General features: G+C 41.7%; 23 non-coding genes across 23 annotated transcripts; 14 read left to right on the top strand and 9 right to left on the bottom strand.

Annotated features, from left to right (window-relative positions):
* Positions 1-940: 940 nt before the first annotated feature.
* On the bottom strand, positions 941-1,013 carry trnak-uuu (transfer RNA lysine (anticodon UUU)). The gene has a single exon. It is a non-coding gene; the product is annotated as a tRNA-Lys (tRNA).
* Positions 1,014-1,179: 166 nt separating this feature from the next.
* On the top strand, positions 1,180-1,251 carry trnaw-cca (transfer RNA tryptophan (anticodon CCA)). Its single transcript has one exon. It is a non-coding gene; the product is annotated as a tRNA-Trp (tRNA).
* Positions 1,252-2,411: 1,160 nt separating this feature from the next.
* Positions 2,412-2,484, bottom strand: trnak-uuu (transfer RNA lysine (anticodon UUU)). Its single transcript has one exon. It is a non-coding gene; the product is annotated as a tRNA-Lys (tRNA).
* A 166-nt stretch (positions 2,485-2,650) lies between these two features.
* trnaw-cca (transfer RNA tryptophan (anticodon CCA)) lies at positions 2,651-2,722 on the top strand. The gene has a single exon. It is a non-coding gene; the product is annotated as a tRNA-Trp (tRNA).
* Positions 2,723-3,882: 1,160 nt separating this feature from the next.
* trnak-uuu (transfer RNA lysine (anticodon UUU)) lies at positions 3,883-3,955 on the bottom strand. Its single transcript has one exon. It is a non-coding gene; the product is annotated as a tRNA-Lys (tRNA).
* Positions 3,956-4,121: 166 nt separating this feature from the next.
* Positions 4,122-4,193, top strand: trnaw-cca (transfer RNA tryptophan (anticodon CCA)). The gene has a single exon. It is a non-coding gene; the product is annotated as a tRNA-Trp (tRNA).
* A 1,160-nt stretch (positions 4,194-5,353) lies between these two features.
* Positions 5,354-5,426, bottom strand: trnak-uuu (transfer RNA lysine (anticodon UUU)). The gene has a single exon. It is a non-coding gene; the product is annotated as a tRNA-Lys (tRNA).
* Positions 5,427-5,592: 166 nt separating this feature from the next.
* On the top strand, positions 5,593-5,664 carry trnaw-cca (transfer RNA tryptophan (anticodon CCA)). The gene has a single exon. It is a non-coding gene; the product is annotated as a tRNA-Trp (tRNA).
* A 1,388-nt stretch (positions 5,665-7,052) lies between these two features.
* Positions 7,053-7,124, top strand: trnaw-cca (transfer RNA tryptophan (anticodon CCA)). Its single transcript has one exon. It is a non-coding gene; the product is annotated as a tRNA-Trp (tRNA).
* A 1,388-nt stretch (positions 7,125-8,512) lies between these two features.
* trnaw-cca (transfer RNA tryptophan (anticodon CCA)) lies at positions 8,513-8,584 on the top strand. The gene has a single exon. It is a non-coding gene; the product is annotated as a tRNA-Trp (tRNA).
* A 1,399-nt stretch (positions 8,585-9,983) lies between these two features.
* Positions 9,984-10,055, top strand: trnaw-cca (transfer RNA tryptophan (anticodon CCA)). Its single transcript has one exon. It is a non-coding gene; the product is annotated as a tRNA-Trp (tRNA).
* Positions 10,056-11,443: 1,388 nt separating this feature from the next.
* Positions 11,444-11,515, top strand: trnaw-cca (transfer RNA tryptophan (anticodon CCA)). Its single transcript has one exon. It is a non-coding gene; the product is annotated as a tRNA-Trp (tRNA).
* A 1,399-nt stretch (positions 11,516-12,914) lies between these two features.
* Positions 12,915-12,986, top strand: trnaw-cca (transfer RNA tryptophan (anticodon CCA)). The gene has a single exon. It is a non-coding gene; the product is annotated as a tRNA-Trp (tRNA).
* Positions 12,987-14,148: 1,162 nt separating this feature from the next.
* trnak-uuu (transfer RNA lysine (anticodon UUU)) lies at positions 14,149-14,221 on the bottom strand. The gene has a single exon. It is a non-coding gene; the product is annotated as a tRNA-Lys (tRNA).
* A 1,390-nt stretch (positions 14,222-15,611) lies between these two features.
* trnak-uuu (transfer RNA lysine (anticodon UUU)) lies at positions 15,612-15,684 on the bottom strand. The gene has a single exon. It is a non-coding gene; the product is annotated as a tRNA-Lys (tRNA).
* Positions 15,685-15,850: 166 nt separating this feature from the next.
* trnaw-cca (transfer RNA tryptophan (anticodon CCA)) lies at positions 15,851-15,922 on the top strand. Its single transcript has one exon. It is a non-coding gene; the product is annotated as a tRNA-Trp (tRNA).
* Positions 15,923-17,084: 1,162 nt separating this feature from the next.
* On the bottom strand, positions 17,085-17,157 carry trnak-uuu (transfer RNA lysine (anticodon UUU)). Its single transcript has one exon. It is a non-coding gene; the product is annotated as a tRNA-Lys (tRNA).
* Positions 17,158-17,323: 166 nt separating this feature from the next.
* On the top strand, positions 17,324-17,395 carry trnaw-cca (transfer RNA tryptophan (anticodon CCA)). The gene has a single exon. It is a non-coding gene; the product is annotated as a tRNA-Trp (tRNA).
* A 1,160-nt stretch (positions 17,396-18,555) lies between these two features.
* On the bottom strand, positions 18,556-18,628 carry trnak-uuu (transfer RNA lysine (anticodon UUU)). The gene has a single exon. It is a non-coding gene; the product is annotated as a tRNA-Lys (tRNA).
* A 166-nt stretch (positions 18,629-18,794) lies between these two features.
* Positions 18,795-18,866, top strand: trnaw-cca (transfer RNA tryptophan (anticodon CCA)). The gene has a single exon. It is a non-coding gene; the product is annotated as a tRNA-Trp (tRNA).
* Positions 18,867-20,254: 1,388 nt separating this feature from the next.
* On the top strand, positions 20,255-20,326 carry trnaw-cca (transfer RNA tryptophan (anticodon CCA)). The gene has a single exon. It is a non-coding gene; the product is annotated as a tRNA-Trp (tRNA).
* A 1,161-nt stretch (positions 20,327-21,487) lies between these two features.
* trnak-uuu (transfer RNA lysine (anticodon UUU)) lies at positions 21,488-21,560 on the bottom strand. The gene has a single exon. It is a non-coding gene; the product is annotated as a tRNA-Lys (tRNA).
* Positions 21,561-21,726: 166 nt separating this feature from the next.
* trnaw-cca (transfer RNA tryptophan (anticodon CCA)) lies at positions 21,727-21,798 on the top strand. The gene has a single exon. It is a non-coding gene; the product is annotated as a tRNA-Trp (tRNA).
* Positions 21,799-22,704: the final 906 nt, after the last annotated feature.

Raw genomic sequence — 22,704 nt, 5'->3', positions numbered from 1 at the left:
GATTTTAACTTCTTATGGCTTAGGGGAAGTGATTCGACATCTGGATGAGAAGAGTGCCCAAAGTAAACTGCCTGTTACTCAGGCCCAGAATCTAGGATATGCATATAAATGGTAGATTTGGATAGAACACACTTTAAAGTTTCCAAAACCGTTCAAATGATGTCTGTGAGTATAACAGAACTGATATGGCAGGTGAAAATCTGAGGAAAATCCATCCGGGAAGTGGGATTTTTTTGATGTGGGAATATTTCAATTGAATGCCTATTGAGTTTCTAATGGGTTAGGACCCAGATTGCAGTTCCTATGGCTTCCACTAGATGTCAACAGTCTTTAGACATTGTTTCAGGATTGTTTTCTGAAAAATGAAGAAGAATGAGACCTTCTGTCAGTGGACTGAGGAAGCATGCAGTGCTGGTTTGCGCACATGACCAAGTGCGTGCCCGTCGTTGTTTTTCCTTTCTATTGAATACGCTATTGTCCGGTTGAAATATTATCGAGTAATTAGACAATTGCCAACCTGAAGATTAATTATAAAAATCGTTTGACATGTTTCAACAAACTTTACCGGTACTGTTCGGACGTATTCGTCTGCGTGTTTTGACCGCCTTTGAGCCAGTGGATTACTGAACACAACGCGCCAACAAAACTGAGATTTTGGGATATAAAGAGGGACTTTATTGAACAAAACAAACATTTATTGTGTAGCTGAGACTCTTGTGACTGCAACCAGATGAAAATCTTCAAAGGTAAGTGATTAATTTGATGGCTATTTCTGACTTTCGTGACTCTATATGATTGGAAAATGTTTGTATGCTTTTGGAAGATGGGCGCTGTCCTCAGATAATCGCATGGTATGCTTTCGCAGTAAAGCCATTTTTAAATCTGACCAAATGAAAGTATGGAAAGACTGCCTACTGAAGGAAGGTTAACATTAAAGCAGCGCCCGAACAGGGACTTGAACCCTGGACCCTCAGATTAAAAGTCTGATGCTCTACCGACTGAGCTATTCGGGCTCAGCATTTACTTATTTTCATACACCTAACCTGTCGGGCAGAGGCACGTGCTGACGAGGGGGCATTGTCAGATAATACATTTCCCAAGAGATCCAGGCCTCCATTCCAAATGATACAATCAACGAAATCTGAACTAGGCATCCCCTCCAAAGATGCGTTTTGTCTAGACCTCGTGGCGCAACGGTAGCGTGTCTGACTCCAGATCAGAAGGTTGCGTGTTCAAATCACGTCGTGGTCAGTGTTTTTATGTGTGCAATCTCTACCTTCTTTAAACAGCGAAGTCAATGAATCAACACAAGTACCAATGTGGCTTACAGTACAAACCTCGAACGAAAACAACTAAACCAATTCTGCTTTAGATGACAATTGTCTCTCATAAAAGCCTGTCACACTGCAAATTCCCAGATCAGATGATGCTGTGTGATTGATTGACAGGCTTAAATCAGTCTTCGAACACGGATTTTAACTTCTTATGGCTTAGGGGAAGTGATTCGACATCTGGATGAGAAGAGTGCCCAAAGTAAACTGCCTGTTACTCAGGCCCAGAATCTAGGATATGCATATAAATGGTAGATTTGGATAGAACACACTTTAAAGTTTCCAAAACCGTTCAAATGATGTCTGTGAGTATAACAGAACTGATATGGCAGGTGAAAATCTGAGGAAAATCCATCCGGGAAGTGGGATTTTTTTGATGTGGGAATATTTCAATTGAATGCCTATTGAGTTTCTAATGGGTTAGGACCCAGATTGCAGTTCCTATGGCTTCCACTAGATGTCAACAGTCTTTAGACATTGTTTCAGGATTGTTTTCTGAAAAATGAAGAAGAATGAGACCTTCTGTCAGTGGACTGAGGAAGCATGCAGTGCTGGTTTGCGCACATGACCAAGTGCGTGCCCGTCGTTGTTTTTCCTTTCTATTGAATACGCTATTGTCCGGTTGAAATATTATCGAGTAATTAGACAATTGCCAACCTGAAGATTAATTATAAAAATCGTTTGACATGTTTCAACAAACTTTACCGGTACTGTTCGGACGTATTCGTCTGCGTGTTTTGACCGCCTTTGAGCCAGTGGATTACTGAACACAACGCGCCAACAAAACTGAGATTTTGGGATATAAAGAGGGACTTTATTGAACAAAACAAACATTTATTGTGTAGCTGAGACTCTTGTGACTGCAACCAGATGAAAATCTTCAAAGGTAAGTGATTAATTTGATGGCTATTTCTGACTTTCGTGACTCTATATGATTGGAAAATGTTTGTATGCTTTTGGAAGATGGGCGCTGTCCTCAGATAATCGCATGGTATGCTTTCGCAGTAAAGCCATTTTTAAATCTGACCAAATGAAAGTATGGAAAGACTGCCTACTGAAGGAAGGTTAACATTAAAGCAGCGCCCGAACAGGGACTTGAACCCTGGACCCTCAGATTAAAAGTCTGATGCTCTACCGACTGAGCTATTCGGGCTCAGCATTTACTTATTTTCATACACCTAACCTGTCGGGCAGAGGCACGTGCTGACGAGGGGGCATTGTCAGATAATACATTTCCCAAGAGATCCAGGCCTCCATTCCAAATGATACAATCAACGAAATCTGAACTAGGCATCCCCTCCAAAGATGCGTTTTGTCTAGACCTCGTGGCGCAACGGTAGCGTGTCTGACTCCAGATCAGAAGGTTGCGTGTTCAAATCACGTCGTGGTCAGTGTTTTTATGTGTGCAATCTCTACCTTCTTTAAACAGCGAAGTCAATGAATCAACACAAGTACCAATGTGGCTTACAGTACAAACCTCGAACGAAAACAACTAAACCAATTCTGCTTTAGATGACAATTGTCTCTCATAAAAGCCTGGCACACTGCAAATTCCCAGATCAGATGATGCTGTGTGATTGATTGACAGGCTTAAATCAGTCTTCGAACACGGATTTTAACTTCTTATGGCTTAGGGGAAGTGATTCGACATCTGGATGAGAAGAGTGCCCAAAGTAAACTGCCTGTTACTCAGGCCCAGAATCTAGGATATGCATATAAATGGTAGATTTGGATAGAACACACTTTAAAGTTTCCAAAACCGTTCAAATGATGTCTGTGAGTATAACAGAACTGATATGGCAGGTGAAAATCTGAGGAAAATCCATCCGGGAAGTGGGATTTCTTTTGATGTGGGAAGTTTTCAATTGAATGCCTATTGAGTTTCTAATGGGTTAGGACCCAGATTGCAGTTCCTATGGCTTCCACTAGATGTCAACAGTCTTTAGACATTGTTTCAGGATTGTTTTCTGAAAAATGAAGAAGAATGAGACCTTCTGTCAGTGGACTGAGGAAGCATGCAGTGCTGGTTTGCGCACATGACCAAGTGCGTGCCCGTCGTTGTTTTCCTTTCTATTGAATACGCTATTGTCCGGTTGAAATATTATCGAGTAATTAGACAATTGCCAACCTGAAGATTAATTATAAAAATCGTTTGACATGTTTCAACAAACTTTACCGGTACTGTTCGGACGTATTCGTCTGCGTGTTTTGACCGCCTTTGAGCCAGTGGATTACTGAACACAACGCGCCAACAAAACTGAGTTTTTGGGATATAAAGAGGGACTTTATTGAACAAAACAAACATTTATTGTGTAGCTGAGACTCTTGTGACTGCAACCAGATGAAAATCTTCAAAGGTAAGTGATTAATTTGATGGCTATTTCTGACTTTCGTGACTCTATATGATTGGAAAATGTTTGTATGCTTTTGGAAGATGGGCGCTGTCCTCAGATAATCGCATGGTATGCTTTCGCAGTAAAGCCATTTTTAAATCTGACCAAATGAAAGTATGGAAAGACTGCCTACTGAAGGAAGGTGAACATTAAAGCAGCGCCCGAACAGGGACTTGAACCCTGGACCCTCAGATTAAAAGTCTGATGCTCTACCGACTGAGCTATTCGGGCTCAGCATTTACTTATTTTCATACACCTAACCTGTCGGGCAGAGGCACGTGCTGACGAGGGGGCATTGTCAGATAATACATTTCCCAAGAGATCCAGGCCTCCATTCCAAATGATACAATCAACGAAATCTGAACTAGGCATCCCCTCCAAAGATGCGTTTTGTCTAGACCTCGTTGCGCAACGGTAGCGTGTCTGACTCCAGATCAGAAGGTTGCGTGTTCAAATCACGTCGTGGTCAGTGTTTTTATGTGTGCAATCTCTACCTTCTTTAAACAGCGAAGTCAATGAATCAACACAAGTACCAATGTGGCTTACAGTACAAACCTCGAACGAAAACAACCAAACCAATTCTGCTTTAGATGACAATTGTCTCTCATAAAAGCCTGGCACACTGCAAATTCCCAGATCAGATGATGCTGTGTGATTGATTGACAGGCTTAAATCAGTCTTCGAACACGGATTTTAACTTCTTATGGCTTAGGGGAAGTGATTCGACATCTGGATGAGAAGAGTGCCCAAAGTAAACTGCCTGTTACTCAGGCCCAGAATCTAGGATATGCATATAAATGGTAGATTTGGATAGAACACACTTTAAAGTTTCCAAAACCGTTCAAATGATGTCTGTGAGTATAACAGAACTGATATGGCAGGTGAAAATCTGAGGAAAATCCATCCGGGAAGTGGGATTTCTTTTGATGTGGGAAGTTTTCAATTGAATGCCTATTGAGTTTCTAATGGGTTAGGACCCAGATTGCAGTTCCTATGGCTTCCACTAGATGTCAACAGTCTTTAGACATTGTTTCAGGATTGTTTTCTGAAAAATGAAGAAGAATGAGACCTTCTGTCAGTGGACTGAGGAAGCATGCAGTGCTGGTTTGCGCACATGACCAAGTGCGTGCCCGTCGTTGTTTTCCTTTCTATTGAATACGCTATTGTCCGGTTGAAATATTATCGAGTAATTAGACAATTGCCAACCTGAAGATTAATTATAAAAATCGTTTGACATGTTTCAACAAACTTTACCGGTACTGTTCGGACGTATTCGTCTGCGTGTTTTGACCGCCTTTGAGCCAGTGGATTACTGAACACAACGCGCCAACAAAACTGAGTTTTTGGGATATAAAGAGGGACTTTATTGAACAAAACAAAGATTTATTGTGTAGCTGAGACTCTTGTGACTGCAACCAGATGAAAATCTTCAAAGGTAAGTGATTAATTTGATGGCTATTTCTGACTTTCGTGACTCTATATGATTGGAAAATGTTTGTATGCTTTTGGAAGATGGGCGCTGTCCTCAGATAATCGCATGGTATGCTTTCGCAGTAAAGCCATTTTTAAATCTGACCAAATGAAAGTATGGAAAGACTGCCTACTGAAGGAAGGTGAACATTAAAGCAGCGCCCGAACAGGGACTTGAACCCTGGACCCTCAGATTAAAAGTCTGATGCTCTACCGACTGAGCTATTCGGGCTCAGCATTTACTTATTTTCATACACCTAACCTGTCGGGCAGAGGCACGTGCTGACGAGGGGGCATTGTCAGATAATACATTTCCAAAGAGATCCAGGCCTCCATTCCAAATGATACAATCAACGAAATCTGAACTAGGCATCCCCTCCAAAGATGCGTTTTGTCTAGACCTCGTTGCGCAACGGTAGCGTGTCTGACTCCAGATCAGAAGGTTGCGTGTTCAAATCACGTCGTGGTCAGTGTTTTTATGTGTGCAATCTCTACCTTCTTTAAACAGCGAAGTCAATGAATCAACACAAGTACCAATGTGGCTTACAGTACAAACCTCGAACAAAAACAACCAAACCAATTCTGCTTTAGATGACAATTGTCTCTCATAAAAGCCTGGCACACTGCAAATTCCCAGATCAGATGATGCTGTGTGATTGATTGACAGGCTTAAATCAGTCTTCGAACACGGATTTTAACTTCTTATGGCTTAGGGGAAGTGATTCGACATCTGGATGAGAAGAGTGCCCAAAGTAAACTGCCTGTTACTCAGGCCCAGAATCTAGGATATGCATATAAATGGTAGATTTGGATAGAACACACTTTAAAGTTTCCAAAACCGTTCAAATGATGTCTGTGAGTATAACAGAACTGATATGGCAGGTGAAAATCTGAGGAAAATCCATCCGGGAAGTGGGATTTCTTTTGATGTGGGAAGTTTTCAATTGAATGCCTATTGAGTTTCTAATGGGTTAGGACCCAGATTGCAGTTCCTATGGCTTCCACTAGATGTCAACAGTCTTTAGACATTGTTTCAGGATTGTTTTCTGAAAAATGAAGAAGAATGAGACCTTCTGTCAGTGGACTGAGGAAGCATGCAGTGCTGGTTTGCGCACATGACCAAGTGCGTGCCCGTCGTTGTTTTCCTTTCTATTGAATACGCTATTGTCCGGTTGAAATATTATCGAGTAATTAGACAATTGCCAACCTGAAGATTAATTATAAAAATCGTTTGACATGTTTCAACAAACTTTACCGGTACTGTTCGGACGTATTCGTCTGCGTGTTTTGACCGCCTTTGAGCCAGTGGATTACTGAACACAACGCGCCAACAAAACTGAGTTTTTGGGATATAAAGAGGGACTTTATTGAACAAAACAATCATTTATTGTGTAGCTGAGACTCTTGTGACTGCAACCAGATGAAAATCTTCAAAGGTAAGTGATTAATTTGATGGCTATTTCTGACTTTCGTGACTCTATATGATTGGAAAATGTTTGTATGCGGGGCGCTGTCCTCAGATAATCGCATGGTATGCTTTCGCAGTAAAGCCATTTTTAAATCTGACCAAATGCAAGTATGGAAAGACTGCCTACTGAAGGAAGGTGAACATTAAAGCAGAACCGAACAGGGACTTGAACCCTGGACCCTCAGTTTAAAAGTCTGATGCTCTACCGACTGAGCTATTCGGGCTCTGCATTTACTTATTTTCATACACCTAACCTGTCGGGCAGAGGCACGTGCTGACGAGGGGGCATTGTCAGATAATACATTTCCCAAGAGATCCAGGCCTCCATTCCAAATGATACAATCAACGAAATCTGAACTAGGCATCCCCTCCAAAGATGCATTTTGTCTAGACCTCGTGGCGCAACGGTAGCGTGTCTGACTCCAGATCAGAAGGTTGCGTGTTCAAATCACGTCGTGGTCTGTGTTTTTATGTGTGCAATCTCTACCTTCTTTAAACAGCGAAGTCAATGAATCAACACAAGTACCAATGTGGCTTACAGTACAAACCTCGAACGAAAACAAAAAAACCAATTCTGCTTTAGATGACAACTGTCTCTCATAAAAGCCTGGCACACTGCAAATTCCCAGATCAGATGATGCTGTGTGATTGATTGACAGGCTTAAATCAGTCTTCGAACACGGATTTTAACTTCTTATGGCTTAGGGGAAGTGATTCGACATCTGGATGAGAAGAGTGCCCAAAGTAAACTGCCTGTTACTCAGGCCCAGAATCTAGGATATGCATATAAATGGTAGATTTGGATAGAACACACTTTAAAGTTTCCAAAACCGTTCAAATGATGTCTGTGAGTATAACAGAACTGATATGGCAGGTGAAAATCTGAGGAAAATCCATCCGGGAAGTGGGATTTCTTTTGATGTGGGAAGTTTTCAATTGAATGCCTATTGAGTTTCTAATGGGTTAGGACCCAGATTGCAGTTCCTATGGCTTCCACTAGATGTCAACAGTCTTTAGACATTGTTTCAGGATTGTTTTCTGAAAAATGAAGAAGAACGAGACCTTCTGTCAGTGGACTGAGGAAGCATGCAGTGCTGGTTTGCGCACATGACCAAGTGCGTGCCCGTCGTTGTTTTCCTTTCTATTGAATACGCTATTGTCCGGTTGAAATATTATCGAGTAATTAGACAATTGCCAACCTGAAGATTAATTATAAAAATCGTTTGACATGTTTCAACAAACTTTACCGGTACTGTTCGGACGTATTCGTCTGCGTGTTTTGACCGCCTTTGAGCCAGTGGATTACTGAACACAACGCGCCAACAAAACTGAGTTTTTGGGATATAAAGAGGGACTTTATTGAACAAAACAATCATTTATTGTGTAGCTGAGACTCTTGTGACTGCAACCAGATGAAAATCTTCAAAGGTAAGTGATTAATTTGATGGCTATTTCTGACTTTCGTGACTCTATATGATTGGAAAATGTTTGTATGCGGGGCGCTGTCCTCAGATAATCGCATGGTATGCTTTCGCAGTAAAGCCATTTTTAAATCTGACCAAATGCAAGTATGGAAAGACTGCCTACTGAAGGAAGGTGAACATTAAAGCAGAACCGAACAGGGACTTGAACCCTGGACCCTCAGTTTAAAAGTCTGATGCTCTACCGACTGAGCTATTCGGGCTCTGCATTTACCTATTTTCATACACCTAACCTGTCGGGCAGAGGCACGTGCTGACGAGGGGGCATTGTCAGATAATACATTTCCCAAGAGATCCAGGCCTCCATTCCAAATGATACAATCAACGAAATCTGAACTAGGCATCCCCTCCAAAGATGCATTTTGTCTAGACCTCGTGGCGCAACGGTAGCGTGTCTGACTCCAGATCAGAAGGTTGCGTGTTCAAATCACGTCGTGGTCTGTGTTTTTATGTGTGCAATCTCTACCTTCTTTAAACAGCGAAGTCAATGAATCAACACAAGTACCAATGTGGCTTACAGTACAAACCTCGAACGAAAACAAAAAAACCAATTCTGCTTTAGATGACAACTGTCTCTCATAAAAGCCTGGCACACTGCAAATTCCCAGATCAGATGATGCTGTGTGATTGATTGACAGGCTTAAATCAGTCTTCGAACACGGATTTTAACTTCTTATGGCTTAGGGGAAGTGATTCGACATCTGGATGAGAAGAGTGCCCAAAGTAAACTGCCTGTTACTCAGGCCCAGAATCTAGGATATGCATATAAATGGTAGATTTGGATAGAACACACTTTAAAGTTTCCAAAACCGTTCAAATGATGTCTGTGAGTATAACAGAACTGATATGGCAGGTGAAAATCTGAGGAAAATCCATCCGGGAAGTGGGATTTCTTTTGATGTGGGAAGTTTTCAATTGAATGCCTATTGAGTTTCTAATGGGTTAGGACCCAGATTGCAGTTCCTATGGCTTCCACTAGATGTCAACAGTCTTTAGACATTGTTTCAGGATTGTTTTCTGAAAAATGAAGAAGAATGAGACCTTCTGTCAGTGGACTGAGGAAGCATGCAGTGCTGGTTTGCGCACATGACCAAGTGCGTGCCCGTCGTTGTTTTTCCTTTCTATTGAATACGCTATTGTCCGGTTGAAATATTATCGAGTATTTAGACAATTGCCAACCTGAAGATTAATTATAAAAATCGTTTGACATGTTTCAACAAACTTTACCGGTACTGTTCGGACGTATTCGTCTGCGTGTTTTGACCGCCTTTGAGCCAGTGGATTACTGAACACAACGCGCCAACAAAACTGAGTTTTTGGGATATAAAGAGGGACTTTATTGAACAAAACAAACATTTATTGTGTAGCTGAGACTCTTGTGACTGCAACCAGATGAAAATCTTCAAAGGTAAGTGATTAATTTGATGGCTATTTCTGACTTTCGTGACTCTATATGATTGGAAAATGTTTGTATGCTTTTGGAAGAGGGGCGCTGTCCTCAGATAATCGCATGGTATGCTTTCGCAGTAAAGCCATTTTTAAATCTGACCAAATGCAAGTATGGAAAGACTGCCTACTGAAGGAAGGTGAACATTAAAGCAGAACCGAACAGGGACTTGAACCCTGGACCCTCAGTTTAAAAGTCTGATGCTCTACCGACTGAGCTATTCGGGCTCTGCATTTACTTATTTTCATACACCTAACCTGTCGGGCAGAGGCACGTGCTGACGAGGGGGCATTGTCAGATGATACATTTCCCAAGAGATCCAGGCCTCCATTCCAAATGATACAATCAACGAAATCTGAACTAGGCATCCCCTCCAAAGATGAGCTTTGTCTAGACCTCGTGGCGCAACGGTAGCGCGTCTGACTCCAGATCAGAAGGTTGCGTGTTCAAATCACGTCGTGGTCAGTGTTTTTATGTGTGCAATCTCTACCTTCTTTAAACAGCGAAGTCAATGAATCAACACAAGTACCAATGTGGCTTACAGTACAAACCTCGAACGAAAACAACCAAACCAATTCTGCTTTAGATGACAATTGTCTCTCATAAAAGCCTGGCACACTGCAAATTCCCAGATCAGATGATGCTGTGTGATTGATTGACAGGCTTAAATCAGTCTTCGAACACGGATTTTAACTTCTTATGGCTTAGGGGAAGTGATTCGACATCTGGATGAGAAGAGTGCCCAAAGTAAACTGCCTGTTACTCAGGCCCAGAATCTAGGATATGCATATAAATGGTAGATTTGGATAGAACACACTTTAAAGTTTCCAAAACCGTTCAAATGATGTCTGTGAGTATAACAGAACTGATATGGCAGGTGAAAATCTGAGGAAAATCCATCCGGGAAGTGGGATTTCTTTTGATGTGGGAAGTTTTCAATTGAATGCCTATTGAGTTTCTAATGGGTTAGGACCCAGATTGCAGTTCCTATGGCTTCCACTAGATGTCAACAGTCTTTAGACATTGTTTCAGGATTGTTTTCTGAAAAATGAAGAAGAACGAGACCTTCTGTCAGTGGACTGAGGAAGCATGCAGTGCTGGTTTGCGCACATGACCAAGTGCGTGCCCGTCGTTGTTTTCCTTTCTATTGAATACGCTATTGTCCGGTTGAAATATTATCGAGTAATTAGACAATTGCCAACCTGAAGATTAATTATAAAAATCGTTTGACATGTTTCAACAAACTTTACCGGTACTGTTCGGACGTATTCGTCTGCGTGTTTTGACCGCCTTTGAGCCAGTGGATTACTGAACACAACGCGCCAACAAAACTGAGTTTTTGGGATATAAAGAGGGACTTTATTGAACAAAACAATCATTTATTGTGTAGCTGAGACTCTTGTGACTGCAACCAGATGAAAATCTTCAAAGGTAAGTGATTAATTTGATGGCTATTTCTGACTTTCGTGACTCTATATGATTGGAAAATGTTTGTATGCGGGGCGCTGTCCTCAGATAATCGCATGGTATGCTTTCGCAGTAAAGCCATTTTTAAATCTGACCAAATGCAAGTATGGAAAGACTGCCTACTGAAGGAAGGTGAACATTAAAGCAGAACCGAACAGGGACTTGAACCCTGGACCCTCAGTTTAAAAGTCTGATGCTCTACCGACTGAGCTATTCGGGCTCTGCATTTACCTATTTTCATACACCTAACCTGTCGGGCAGAGGCACGTGCTGACGAGGGGGCATTGTCAGATAATACATTTCCCAAGAGATCCAGGCCTCCATTCCAAATGATACAATCAACGAAATCTGAACTAGGCATCCCCTCCAAAGATGCATTTTGTCTAGACCTCGTGGCGCAACGGTAGCGTGTCTGACTCCAGATCAGAAGGTTGCGTGTTCAAATCACGTCGTGGTCTGTGTTTTTATGTGTGCAATCTCTACCTTCTTTAAACAGCGAAGTCAATGAATCAACACAAGTACCAATGTGGCTTACAGTACAAACCTCGAACGAAAACAAAAAAACCAATTCTGCTTTAGATGACAACTGTCTCTCATAAAAGCCTGGCACACTGCAAATTCCCAGATCAGATGATGCTGTGTGATTGATTGACAGGCTTAAATCAGTCTTCGAACACGGATTTTAACTTCTTATGGCTTAGGGGAAGTGATTCGACATCTGGATGAGAAGAGTGCCCAAAGTAAACTGCCTGTTACTCAGGCCCAGAATCTAGGATATGCATATAAATGGTAGATTTGGATAGAACACACTTTAAAGTTTCCAAAACCGTTCAAATGATGTCTGTGAGTATAACAGAACTGATATGGCAGGTGAAAATCTGAGGAAAATCCATCCGGGAAGTGGGATTTCTTTTGATGTGGGAAGTTTTCAATTGAATGCCTATTGAGTTTCTAATGGGTTAGGACCCAGATTGCAGTTCCTATGGCTTCCACTAGATGTCAACAGTCTTTAGACATTGTTTCAGGATTGTTTTCTGAAAAATGAAGAAGAATGAGACCTTCTGTCAGTGGACTGAGGAAGCATGCAGTGCTGGTTTGCGCACATGACCAAGTGCGTGCCCGTCGTTGTTTTTCCTTTCTATTGAATACGCTATTGTCCGGTTGAAATATTATCGAGTATTTAGACAATTGCCAACCTGAAGATTAATTATAAAAATCGTTTGACATGTTTCAACAAACTTTACCGGTACTGTTCGGACGTATTCGTCTGCGTGTTTTGACCGCCTTTGAGCCAGTGGATTACTGAACACAACGCGCCAACAAAACTGAGTTTTTGGGATATAAAGAGGGACTTTATTGAACAAAACAAACATTTATTGTGTAGCTGAGACTCTTGTGACTGCAACCAGATGAAAATCTTCAAAGGTAAGTGATTAATTTGATGGCTATTTCTGACTTTCGTGACTCTATATGATTGGAAAATGTTTGTATGCTTTTGGAAGAGGGGCGCTGTCCTCAGATAATCGCATGGTATGCTTTCGCAGTAAAGCCATTTTTAAATCTGACCAAATGCAAGTATGGAAAGACTGCCTACTGAAGGAAGGTGAACATTAAAGCAGAACCGAACAGGGACTTGAACCCTGGACCCTCAGTTTAAAAGTCTGATGCTCTACCGACTGAGCTATTCGGGCTCTGCATTTACTTATTTTCATACACCTAACCTGTCGGGCAGAGGCACGTGCTGACGAGGGGGCATTGTCAGATGATACATTTCCCAAGAGATCCAGGCCTCCATTCCAAATGATACAATCAACGAAATCTGAACTAGGCATCCCCTCCAAAGATGAGCTTTGTCTAGACCTCGTGGCGCAACGGTAGCGCGTCTGACTCCAGATCAGAAGGTTGCGTGTTCAAATCACGTCGTGGTCAGTGTTTTTATGTGTGCAATCTCTACCTTCTTTAAACAGCGAAGTCAATGAATCAACACAAGTACCAATGTGGCTTACAGTACAAACCTCGAACGAAAACAACCAAACCAATTCTGCTTTAGATGACAATTGTCTCTCATAAAAGCCTGGCACACTGCAAATTCCCAGATCAGATGATGCTGTGTGATTGATTGACAGGCTTAAATCAGTCTTCGAACACGGATTTTAACTTCTTATGGCTTAGGGGAAGTGATTCGACATCTGGATGAGAAGAGTGCCCAAAGTAAACTGCCTGTTACTCAGGCCCAGAATCTAGGATATGCATATAAATGGTAGATTTGGATAGAACACACTTTAAAGTTTCCAAAACCGTTCAAATGATGTCTGTGAGTATAACAGAACTGATATGGCAGGTGAAAATCTGAGGAAAATCCATCCGGGAAGTGGGATTTTTTTTTGATGTGGGAAGTTTTCAATTGAATGCCTATTGAGTTTCTAATGGGTTAGGACCCAGATTGCAGTTCCTATGGCTTCCACTAGATGTCAACAGTCTTTAGACATTGTTTCAGGATTGTTTTCTGAAAAATGAAGAAGAATGAGACCTTCTGTCAGTGGACTGAGGAAGCATGCAGTGCTGGTTTGCGCACATGACCAAGTGCGTGCCCGTCGTTGTTTTTCCTTTCTATTGAATACACTATTGTCCGGTTGATATATTATCGAGTATTTAGACAATTGCCAACCTGAAGATTAATTATAAAAATCGTTTGACATGTTTCAACAAACTTTACCGGTACTGTTCGGACGTATTCGTCTGCGTGTTTTGACCGCCTTTGAGCCAGTGGATTACTGAACACAACGCGCCAACAAAACTGAGTTTTTGGGATATAAAGAGGGACTTTATTGAACAAAACAAACATTTATTGTGTAGCTGAGACTCTTGTGACTGCAACCAGATGAAAATCTTCAAAGGTAAGTGATTAATTTGATCGCCATTTCTGACTTTTGTGACTCTATATGATTGGAAAATGTTTGTATGCTTTTGTAAGCGGGGCGCTGTCCTCAGATAATCGCATGGTATGCTTTCGCAGTAAAGCCATTTTTAAATCTGACCAAATGCAAGTATGGAAAGACTGCCTACTGAAGGAAGGTGAACATTGAAGCAGCGCCCGAACAGGGACTTGAACCCTGGACCCTCAGATTAAAAGTCTGATGCTCTACCGACTGAGCTATTCGGGCTCTGCATTTTCTTATTTTCATACACCTAACCTGTCGGGCAGAGGCACGTGCTGACGAGGGGGCATTGTCAGATAATACATTTCCCAAGAGATCCAGGCCTCCATTCCAAATGATACAATCAACGAAATCTGAACTAGGCATCCCCTCCAAAGATGCGTTTTGTCTAGACCTCGTGGCGCAACGGTAGCGCGTCTGACTTCAGATCAGAAGGTTGCGTGTTCAAATCATGTCGTGGTCAGTGTTTTCATGTGTGCAATCTCTACCTTCTTTAAACAGCGAAGTCAATGAATCAACACAAGTACCAATGTGCCTTACAGTACAAACCTCGAACGAAAACAACCAAACCAATTCTGCTTTAGATGACAATTGTCTCTCATAAATGCCTGGCACACTGCAAATTCCCAGATCAGATGATGCTGTGTGATTGATTGACAGGCTTAAATCAGTCTTCGAACACGGATTTGAACTTCTTATGGTTTTGGGGAAGTGATTCAACATCTGGATGAGAAGAGTGCCCAAAGTAAACTGCATGTTACTCAGGCCCAGAATCTAGGATATGCATATAAATGGTAGATTTGGAGAGAACACACTTTAAAGTTTCCAAAACCGTTCAAATGATGTCTGTGAGTATAACAGAACTGATATGGCAGGTGAAAATCTGAGGAAAATCCATCCGGGAAGTGGGATTTTTTTTTGATGTGGGAAGTTTTCAATTGAATGCCTATTGAGTTTCTAATGGGTTAGGACCCAGATTGCAGTTCCTATGGCTTCCACTAGATGTCAACAGTCTTTAGACATTGTTTCAGGATTGTTTTCTGAAAAATGAAGAAGAATGAGACCTTCTGTCAGTGGACTGAGGAAGCATGCAGTGCTGGTTTGCGCACATGACCAAGTGCGTGCCCGTCGTTGTTTTTCCTTTCTATTGAATACACTATTGTCCGGTTGATATATTATCGAGTATTTAGACAATTGCCAACCTGAAGATTAATTATAAAAATCGTTTGACATGTTTCAACAAACTTTACCGGTACTGTTCGGACGTATTCGTCTGCGTGTTTTGACCGCCTTTGAGCCAGTGGATTACTGAACACAACGCGCCAACAAAACTGAGTTTTTGGGATATAAAGAGGGACTTTATTGAACAAAACAAACATTTATTGTGTAGCTGAGACTCTTGTGACTGCAACCAGATGAAAATCTTCAAAGGTAAGTGATTAATTTGATCGCTATTTCTGACTTTCGTGACTCTATATGATTGGAAAATGTTTGTATGCGGGGCGCTGTCCTCAGATAATCGCATGGTATGCTTTCGCAGTAAAGCCATTTTTAAATCTGACCAAATGCAAGTATGGAAAGACTGCCTACTGAAGGAAGGTGAACATTGAAGCAGCGCCCGAACAGGGACTTGTACCCTGGACCCTCAGATTAAAAGTCTGATGCTCTACCGACTGAGCTATTCGGGCTCTGCATTTTCTTATTTTCATACACCTAACCTGTCGGGCAGAGGCACGTGCTGACGAGGGGGCATTGTCAGATAATACATTTCCCAAGAGATCCAGGCCTCCATTCCAAATGATACAATCAACGAAATCTGAACTAGGCATCCCCTCCAAAGATGCGTTTTGTCTAGACCTCGTGGCGCAACGGTAGCGCGTCTGACTCCAGATCAGAAGGTTGCGTGTTCAAATCATGTCGTGGTCAGTGTTTTCATGTGTGCAATCTCTACCTTCTTTAAACAGCGAAGTCAATGAATCAACACAAGTACCAATGTGGCTTACAGTACAAACCTCGAACGAAAACAACCAAACCAATTCTGCTTTAGATGACAATTGTCTCTCATAAATGCCTGGCACACTGCAAATTCCCAGATCAGATGATGCTGTGTGATTGATTGACAGGCTTAAATCAGTCTTCGAACACGGATTTGAACTTCTTATGGTTTTGGGGAAGTGATTCAACATCTGGATGAGAAGAGTGCCCAAAGTAAACTGCATGTTACTCAGGCCCAGAATCTAGGATATGCATATAAATGGTAGATTTGGAGAGAACACACTTTAAAGTTTCCAAAACCGTTCAAATGATGTCTGTGAGTATAACAGAACTGATATGGCAGGTGAAAATCTGAGGAAAATCCATCCGGGAAGTGGGATTTTTTTTTGATGTGGGAAGTTTTCAATTGAATGCCTATTGAGTTTCTAATGGGTTAGGACCCAGATTGCAGTTCCTATGGCTTCCACTAGATGTCAACAGTCTTTAGACATTGTTTCAGGATTGTTTTCTGAAAAATGAAGAAGAATGAGACCTTCTGTCAGTGGACTGAGGAAGCATGCAGTGCTGGTTTGCGCACATGACCAAGTGCGTGCCCGTCCTTGTTTTTCCTTTCTATTGAATACACTATTGTCCGGTTGAAATATTATCGAGTATTTAGACAATTGCCAACCTGAAGATTAATTATAAAAATCGTTTGACATGTTTCAACAAACTTTACCGGTACTGTTCGGACGTATTCGTCTGCGTGTTTTGACCGCCTTTGAGCCAGTGGATTACTGAACACAACGCGCCAACAAAACTGAGTTTTTGGGATATAAAGAGGGACTTTATTGAACAAAACAAACATTTATTGTGTAGCTGAGACTCTTGTGACTGCAACCAGATGAAAATCTTCAAAGGTAAGTGATTAATTTGATGGCTATTTCTGACTTTCGTGACTCTATATGATTGGAAAATGTTTGTATGCTTTTGGAAGATGGGCGCTGTCCTCAGATAATCGCATGGTATGCTTTCGCAGTAAAGCCATTTTTAAATCTGACCAAATGAAAGTATGGAAAGACTGCCTACTGAAGGAAGGTTAACATTAAAGCAGCGCCCGAACAGGGACTTGAACCCTGGACCCTCAGATTAAAAGTCTGATGCTCTACCGACTGAGCTATTCGGGCTCAGCATTTACTTATTTTCATACACCTAACCTGTCGGGCAGAGGCACGTGCTGACGAGGGGGCATTGTCAGATAATACATTTCCCAAGAGATCCAGGCCTCCATTCCAAATGATACAATCAACGAAATCTGAACTAGGCATCCCCTCCAAAGATGCGTTTTGTCTAGACCTCGTGGCGCAACGGTAGCGTGTCTGACTCCAGATCAGAAGGTTGCGTGTTCAAATCACGTCGTGGTCAATGTTTTTATGTGTGCAATCTCTACCTTCTTTAAACAGCGAAGTCAATGAATCAACACAAGTACCAATGTGGCTTACAGTACAAACCTCGAACGAAAACAACCAAACCAATTCTGCTTTAGATGACAATTGTCTCTCATAAAAGCCTGGCACACTGCAAATTCCCAGATCAGATGATGCTGTGTGATTGATTGACAGGCTTAAATCAGTCTTCGAACACGGATTTTAACTTCTTATGGCTTAGGGGAAGTGATTCGACATCTGGATGAGAAGAGTGCCCAAAGTAAACTGCCTGTTACTCAGGCCCAGAATCTAGGATATGCATATAAATGGTAGATTTGGATAGAACACACTTTAAAGTTTCCAAAACCGTTCAAATGATGTCTGTGAGTATAACAGAACTGATATGGCAGGTGAAAATCTGAGGAAAATCCATCCGGGAAGTGGGATTTCTTTTGATGTGGGAAGTTTTCAATTGAATGCCTATTGAGTTTCTAATGGGTTAGGACCCAGATTGCAGTTCCTATGGCTTCCACTAGATGTCAACAGTCTTTAGACATTGTTTCAGGATTGTTTTCTGAAAAATGAAGAAGAATGAGACCTTCTGTCTGTGGACTGAGGAAGCATGCAGTGCTGGTTTGCGCACATGACCAAGTGCGTGCCCGTCGTTGTTTTCCTTTCTATTGAATACGCTATTGTCCGGTTGAAATATTATCGAGTAATTAGACAATTGCCAACCTGAAGATTAATTATAAAAATCGTTTGACATGTTTCAACAAACTTTACCGGTACTGTTCGGACGTATTCGTCTGCGTGTTTTGACCGCCTTTGAGCCAGTGGATTACTGAACACAACGCGCCAACAAAACTGAGTTTTTGGGATATAAAGAGGGACTTTATTGAACAAAACAAACATTTATTGTGTAGCTGAGACTCTTGTGACTGCAACCAGATGAAAATCTTCAAAGGTAAGTGATTAATTTGATGGCTATTTCTGACTTTCGTGACTCTATATGATTGGAAAATGTTTGTATGCTTTTGGAAGATGGGCGCTGTCCTCAGATAATCGCATGGTATGCTTTCGCAGTAAAGCCATTTTTAAATCTGACCAAATGAAAGTATGGAAAGACTGCCTACTGAAGGAAGGTGAACATTAAAGCAGCGCCCGAACAGGGACTTGAACCCTGGACCCTCAGATTAAAAGTCTGATGCTCTACCGACTGAGCTATTCGGGCTCAGCATTTACTTATTTTCATACACCTAACCTGTCGGGCAGAGGCACGTGCTGACGAGGGGGCATTGTCAGATAATACATTTCCCAAGAGATCCAGGCCTCCATTCCAAATGATACAATCAACGAAATCTGAACTAGGCATCCCCTCCAAAGCTGCGTTTTGTCTAGACCTCGTGGCGCAACGGTAGCGTGTCTGACTCCAGATCAGAAGGTTGCGTGTTCAAATCACGTCGTGGTCAGTGTTTTTATGTGTGCAATCTCTACCTTCTTTAAACAGCGAAGTCAATGAATCAACACAAGTACCAATGTGGCTTACAGTACAAACCTCGAACGAAAACAACCAAACCAATTCTGCTTTAGATGACAATTGTCTCTCATAAAAGCCTGGCACACTGCAAATTCCCAGATCAGATGATGCTGTGTGATTGATTGACAGGCTTAAATCAGTCTTCGAACACGGATTTTAACTTCTTATGGCTTAGGGGAAGTGATTCGACATCTGGATGAGAAGAGTGCCCAAAGTAAACTGCCTGTTACTCAGGCCCAGAATCTAGGATATGCATATAAATGGTAGATTTGGATAGAACACACTTTAAAGTTTCCAAAACCGTTCAAATGATGTCTGTGAGTATAACAGAACTGATATGGCAGGTGAAAATCTGAGGAAAATCCATCCGGGAAGTGGGATTTCTTTTGATGTGGGAAGTTTTCAATTGAATGCCTATTGAGTTTCTAATGGGTTAGGACCCAGATTGCAGTTCCTATGGCTTCCACTAGATGTCAACAGTCTTTAGACATTGTTTCAGGATTGTTTTCTGAAAAATGAAGAAGAATGAGACCTTCTGTCAGTGGACTGAGGAAGCATGCAGTGCTGGTTTGCGCACATGACCAAGTGCGTGCCCGTCGTTGTTTTCCTTTCTATTGAATACGCTATTGTCCGGTTGAAATATTATCGAGTAATTAGACAATTGCCAACCTGAAGATTAATTATAAAAATCGTTTGACATGTTTCAACAAACTTTACCGGTACTGTTCGGACGTATTCGTCTGCGTGTTTTGACCGCCTTTGAGCCAGTGGATTACTGAACACAACGCGCCAACAAAACTGAGATTTTGGGATATAAAGAGGGACTTTATTGAACAAAACAAACATTTATTGTGTAGCTGAGACTCTTGTGACTGCAACCAGATGAAAATCTTCAAAGGTAAGTGATTAATTTGATGGCTATTTCTGACTTTCGTGACTCTATATGATTGGAAAATGTTTGTATGCGGGGCGCTGTCCTCAGATAATCGCATGGTATGCTTTCGCAGTAAAGCCATTTTTAAATCTGACCAAATGCAAGTATGGAAAGACTGCCTACTGAAGGAAGGTGAACATTAAAGCAGAACCGAACAGGGACTTGAACCCTGGACCCTCAGTTTAAAAGTCTGATGCTCTACCGACTGAGCTATTCGGGCTCTGCATTTACTTATTTTCATACACCTAACCTGTCGGGCAGAGGCACGTGCTGACGAGGGGGCATTGTCAGATAATACATTTCCCAAGAGATCCAGGCCTCCATTCCAAATGATACAATCAACGAAATCTGAACTAGGCATCCCCTCCAAAGATGCATTTTGTCTAGACCTCGTGGCGCAACGGTAGCGTGTCTGACTCCAGATCAGAAGGTTGCGTGTTCAAATCACGTCGTGGTCTGTGTTTTTATGTGTGCAATCTCTACCTTCTTTAAACAGCGAAGTCAATGAATCAACACAAGTACCAATGTGGCTTACAGTACAAACCTCGAACGAAAACAAAAAAACCAATTCTGCTTTAGATGACAACTGTCTCTCATAAAAGCCTGGCACACTGCAAATTCCCAGATCAGATGATGCTGTGTGATTGATTGACAGGCTTAAATCAGTCTTCGAACACGGATTTTAACTTCTTATGGCTTAGGGGAAGTGATTCGACATCTGGATGAGAAGAGTGCCCAAAGTAAACTGCCTGTTACTCAGGCCCAGAATCTAGGATATGCATATAAATGGTAGATTTGGATAGAACACACTTTAAAGTTTCCAAAACCGTTCAAATGATGTCTGTGAGTATAACAGAACTGATATGGCAGGTGAAAATCTGAGGAAAATCCATCCGGGAAGTGGGATTTCTTTTGATGTGGGAAGTTTTCAATTGAATGCCTATTGAGTTTCTAATGGGTTAGGACCCAGATTGCAGTTCCTATGGCTTCCACTAGATGTCAACAGTCTTTAGACATTGTTTCAGGATTGTTTTCTGAAAAATGAAGAAGAATGAGACCTTCTGTCAGTGGACTGAGGAAGCATGCAGTGCTGGTTTGCGCACATGACCAAGTGCGTGCCCGTCGTTGTTTTTCCTTTCTATTGAATACGCTATTGTCCGGTTGAAATATTATCGAGTATTTAGACAATTGCCAACCTGAAGATTAATTATAAAAATCGTTTGACATGTTTCAACAAACTTTACCGGTACTGTTCGGACGTATTCGTCTGCGGGTTTTGACCGCCTTTGAGCCAGTGGATTACTGAACACAACGCGCCAACAAAACTGAGTTTTTGGGATATAAAGAGGGACTTTATTGAACAAAACAAACATTTATTGTGTAGCTGAGACTCTTGTGACTGCAACCAGATGAAAATCTTCAAAGGTAAGTGATTAATTTGATGGCTATTTCTGACTTTCGTGACTCTATATGATTGGAAAATGTTTGTATGCTTTTGGAAGAGGGGCGCTGTCCTCAGATAATCGCATGGTATGCTTTCGCAGTAAAGCCATTTTTAAATCTGACCAAATGCAAGTATGGAAAGACTGCCTACTGAAGGATGGTGAACATTAAAGCAGTGCCCGAACAGGGACTTGAACCCTGGACCCTCAGTTTAAAAGTCTGATGCTTTACCGACTGAGCTATTCGGGCTCTGCATTTACTTATTTTCATACACCTAACCTGTCGGGCAGAGGCACGTGCTGACGAGGGGGCATTGTCAGATAATACATTTCCCAAGAGATCCAGGCCTCCATTCCAAATGATACAATCAACGAAATCTGAACTAGGCATCCCCTCCAAAGACGTGTTTTGTCTAGACCTCGTGGCGCAACGGTAGCGTGTCTGACTCCAGATCAGAAGGTTGCGTGTTCAAATCACGTCGTGGTCAGTTTTTTTATGTGTGCAATCTCTACCTCCTTTAAACAGCGAAGTCAATGAATCAACACAAGTACCAATGTGGCTTACAGTACAAACCTCGAACGAAAACAACCAAACCAATTCTGCTTTAGATGACAATTGTCTCTCATAAAAGCCTGTCACACTGCAAATTCCCAGATCAGATGATGCTGTGTGATTGATTGACAGGCTTAAATCAGTCTTCGAACACGGATTTTAACTTCTTATGGCTTAGGGGAAGTGATTCGACATCTGGATGAGAAGAGTGCCCAAAGTAAACTGCCTGTTACTCAGGCCCAGAATCTAGGATATGCATATAAATGGTAGATTTGGATAGAACACACTTTAAAGTTTCCAAAACCGTTCAAATGATGTCTGTGAGTATAACAGAACTGATATGGCAGGTGAAAATCTGAGGAAAATCCATCCGGGAAGTGGGATTTCTTTTGATGTGGGAAGTTTTCAATTGAATGCCTATTGAGTTTCTAATGGGTTAGGACCCAGATTGCAGTTCCTATGGCTTCCACTAGATGTCAACAGTCTTTAGACATTGTTTCAGGATTGTTTTCTGAAAAATGAAGAAGAATGAGACCTTCTGTCAGTGGACTGAGGAAGCATGCAGTGCTGGTTTGCGCACATGACCAAGTGCGTGCCCGTCGTTGTTTTTCCTTTCTATTGAATACGCTATTGTCCGGTTGAAATATTATCGAGTATTTAGACAATTGCCAACCTGAAGATTAATTATAAAAATCGTTTGACATGTTTCAACAAACTTTACCGGTACTGTTCGGACGTATTCGTCTGCGTGTTTTGACCGCCTTTGAGCCAGTGGATTACTGAACACAACGCGCCAACAAAACTGAGTTTTTGGGATATAAAGAGGGACTTTATTGAACAA

This window comes from Salmo salar, chromosome 03, assembly GCF_965601325.2.
Source record: "Salmo salar chromosome 03, fSalSal1, whole genome shotgun sequence".
NCBI classification, from domain to species: Eukaryota; Metazoa; Chordata; class Actinopteri; order Salmoniformes; family Salmonidae; genus Salmo; species Salmo salar.
This window is presented reverse-complemented; position numbering and strand designations above follow the sequence as displayed.